Source organism: Trifolium pratense, linkage group LG7, assembly GCF_020283565.1.
Source record: "Trifolium pratense cultivar HEN17-A07 linkage group LG7, ARS_RC_1.1, whole genome shotgun sequence".
In the NCBI taxonomy this organism is placed as follows: domain Eukaryota; kingdom Viridiplantae; phylum Streptophyta; class Magnoliopsida; order Fabales; family Fabaceae; genus Trifolium; species Trifolium pratense.
Window position 1 is genome coordinate 54,399,489 of NC_060065.1, and position 4,705 is coordinate 54,404,193.

Sequence of the window (4,705 nt, forward strand, 5' to 3'; positions counted from 1 at the left end):
ATATGTTATTGAGATCAATTAAAGTTAATAGTGTTCAATAAAAGCGTATAAACCTTTATTGTTGATGAATTTCAATAACATATCAAATGATTTTAAATTTCTATAGAATTTTACATGAATTATTTAGATGATATGATTTTTAAATTTAACGATAAATTTCTTTAAATTTTATACTCATTAAAATGTTACCGGTATAATTTAATTTCTCTAATATGTATATAATATATATATTGATCACTCCTTTATAAAAAAAAATTACCATAGCTATTATTCTTGATTCTTTGTAGTTAACTAGCAACAAAGCAATTTCCTTGTAAAAAAAGGAAATTAAAAGCCAAAAAACAACCCATAAGACTTGAACTCAGGTCCCTTAAGTAAATGGGGCACTACTTAACCACTAAGCCAAAAAACATCTTTATGATAATATTAGCGGTTATAAGTATTTATGCAGTAATTCTGGTGTGGCTATAGCCACAGTCAGCCCCTACATGGATCCGTCCCTGCCTATTTCTCTCAACTGAAATATTTGCTCTTCCTTTCTTCATCCTGAAGGTGTGTTTTGCCTCTATTTATGGGAAATTGCAATTCAAAAGAGGTTTGGTTGGGATGCAGATTATGTGCAGTCAAAAATCATGACTGCATGCAGTCAGCAAGATCTGGACTGTCTGATTGAAATCAGACGATTCAGGTTTTTAAGCCAGACTTTTTATTATTTTAAAAAATAAAACTGCATAAGATCTGTGCCGTTCAATTTTGATCGTACGGTTGGAAATTACTAACTGCAGCCTGACTGCATGGTTCCTGAATTCATGGAATCCAATTCTGTTTGGGTGCCTGTTGGTGTTGATTGTTAATTAAAGGTGGTCCCATTGCAGAAAAAGTTAAGGAAAGGGACAGGTTAAAGAAACAAAAAGAAACAGGGGATGGGCGTGCACTGTGCAAGCAGCTCTGTTGCTGCTGTTGTTGCGACTTGCGTGTTCTTCTTCTCTGTTTTTGCTTTATTTTTATTTTGACTTTGACAATAATAATAATAATATAATAGAATGATAATTTGCTATTGTTACTGTTCATTATTTATTGTCTTTATTTTTTTCCAGATCTTCGTAAGCATTCTTTTGAGTTTTGATGCATTGATTCAGATTTCAATGGTAATTGGAAAATATTTATAAAATATTTTTGTTCCAAATCTATATATTCCCTAAACTGGTGCATTTTATCAATTAAAATACCACACCGATAAATAAAAATCAATGAAAAATATAAATTATTAAAATTTTAATATTTTGTGATTGTAATATTTCATTTTAAGTATTTATTTATATTTTTTATATTTTATTGTCATTTTTTTTAATCATATGTTTACTTATTAAAAAGGAATTGTTGTTCATATTCTTTTTTATTGGATTTAAATCATGCTTATAAATGTTTTTTTACTATTATTTATAAATAAATGTTGCACTCCATTTTTTTACTCATTATTTTTTTATTTGTCTAATTTTCCATGTGATATTTAACAAATACACTGATAAAATAATGGAAACTCCTCGAATGACTATGCTATAGGATGAATTGGAAAAAAGTGGAATTGAGAAATTGATATGCTTAAAAAAAATTATTCTTAAACTTCATACTTATAAAGTAGAGAAAAATGTGTCATTGTCTGGAATATAAAAGGAATGAAGTAATTGACTTCATATATTATTTTTTTCATTCGTTTGTTTCTCCAATTAGGTGATATTGAACGGTCGGATTGATTAAATTTGCAAGCTACGATCAAAATCGATAGTTTCTGTCAAAGTTCATGGCCCTTTTATGAAAACTAGATTTTTGATATGACTGTTATTACAATCTGTCTATCCATTCGGAGTCCGATCATCAAGATTATTTTTTTCATCTGTTTGTCTGTCCAACTAGGGGATATTGAATGGTCGGATTGATAAAATTCAAAATCTACGATAAAAATTGGTAGTTTCAGTCAAAGTTCACGACTCTTTCATCAAATTGAATGTTCATCGTGTTCATCATGTACACTGGCGGCGGACCACCGATCAGAAAACCAAAAACCACCCAAAAAATCCCTAAATTAAAACCAAAATCCAAAATTTTGTCCTAAACATTTATTTATCATTTTCAAACACAAATTAAACCCAAAAAATAACAAAACAAACAAAAAATCAAACCCAAAAACTTTAAATCTCTCTGGTACCTTTCTTTTTTGTACAAACCCATAAATATAAAATAGAAATAAAACTGAAAGAATACAAAATGAGTAACATAAAATAAAAAATAAGACCAAGTGAAATACACGTGCGAGAATATACCATTAATATCCGGTTTTTATTGTCTGCGTACGGTGCGAGGCTCATATGTCATGCGCACCAGAGACAGAGCCAGAAAACAAATGTCTAAAGGAGAGAGATGACGATTAAGAACAAATATATTAACCGTTAGATTAGTTTTTGCATAATGACCTTTTTTTTATGAAAATAAAAGAACAAATATATGAAAATCTAATTTTGATTGTAATGATCGTTTTTAAAAATACTATTTTTAAAAAAAGATATTTATTGTTTTTTAAGATTATCAAGATATTTATTGTTTTTAAAAATATATCTACGATCGCATACCCAGCTCTACTGGCGGCTAGCCCTAGCCGCTAATAATTAATACTCAATATAATCGATAGCACATGTTAAAAACGTGTAAAAAGACAAAAATTAATCAGTAGATTGCTGATGAGCATTAAATCCCAAAGTAAGCATGTCTTCATAAGAAATTAAATTAACAACTATGTAAATAAATACTCTAACCCCAAAACTTGTCTATAAAACTCCAACATCAGAGTCTTAATGTAAATTTTTAAAATGTAAATCACTTCAATATTTAAATTTTTAAAAATAAATATTAAATTATTTGAAAACAATTGCTTGATAAGAAACATATATTACATTAACAAATAATGAAATTTTAAGATAGAAGTTTGTTACCTCATTAATCAAAGAAATTACAGTCGATGATAAACACAAAAAGAAGCGATTGACTTGTAAAGCAGTAGGTTAAACTCCAGCGACAACATCTCTGGCAACATATATGGTAGCGTGGTAGTAGGAACAACTAAGAAGAAAGACTGGAGGTAATGAAGACTCTTAGGTTGAGGTTTTACGATCAAGTTTTGGGGTTAGAGGCTGGGTACCAAATTTGTACTAGTTGAATTGAAGTTTATGTTTTAAAAGGTATATGAACTTATGAAGATGAAGAATCAGAGGTTGATCAAGTTGTTGGTTTTGGATCAAAGAAAACGGTGTTGGAAAAACAATATGGTGATACTTACTACTATCTACTCCATATATAGTATAATTAATAATAAAAATGAAAACAAAATAACGGACAAAGACACGTGATGAACAGTCAAAGAGCCTTAACTGCTCCGTTTAAACCTCACCTTAGAATCTACCATAATTTATATATAACTTAACTACCTTATTTTCTTTTTTCTTTTTAAATAAAACTACATTTTATTATTTATTTGTAAAAAACGAATTCATTTATAAAATTAAGTTGCAATTTTTAAATAAATAATGTTTTTTTTTTTTTTTAATTATTATGGGTCCATTTTGATTATTTGTTCGGGCCTCCAAAATATCGGAACCGGCCCCTGATATATATATATATATATATATATATATATATATATATATATATATATATATAACTTTAAAATTATTGATAAAATATATTTATATTTTTTTAAAAAAACTTAACAAAATTGATTATGGGATGGGCCGGATCTGGATTTGCTACAGTTATAGATGGGCCGGTGTGGGTAGGAAGCAGATTTTCTGCTGTAACTGCTGCGTCAACGCAGTTACAGCAGCAGCCGTTGGATGTCAATCAATGGTCAGGATTATTTTAATGTTTATGTAATACAAACCGTCCGATGATAAATCAATGGCCTAGATCGAAGGGTAAGCACTGAACAAAGCCAACGCATCGTCTACCGAGGCAAGGCAATAATTGACGCGTCATACCCCACTCACGGACCCATATTTACTGCTGTTGATATTAACACATTTTTCCATTGTTTTAAATCACAGCCAGTGAATTTTGATCGAACGTCTGTGATTAATCTTTCTGTATTAAATGTCAGCCACTGATTCAGATCGAACGGTCCTTAGCTGTAACAGCAAGAAATCCATTTCCCCACTCACTACACCGATTGACGAAGTTGGGTATTAACTCCGAAACCAACCATATTCCTTAGAAACACGCGTCCCTTAATGGTAGTGATTAACCCCATATATATGTCATTGATATCTCTTCACTTCCCACAATTAATCAATTTCTCTTCACTTCCATCTGATCAACAACAGACAAGTCTAAGGCGTCTACCAACCCAGCAAACAAACCTTTGAAAAATGGCGGAACACCGTGCCGAATCTTCTGTTCGTCCAGCCATAAGTTTTTTCAGTACAGTGCATGTCGAAGGGGAGGTAAGTACCCTGATTTAATATGCGTTTTAAAAGAGAAAAACCATTATGGAGTAATAAAAATACAAAATCCTTCGATTAAAAAACAAACCACAACGATGATGTGTTAACATTGTTGTGTCTTTTTTTTTTTTCCAGATATAATAACTTAAATTTAAGTTTTATTTTAAATTTGTTTCCATTTATGTTGTAACGTTAGGTCAAGGGCGAAGTTGAAC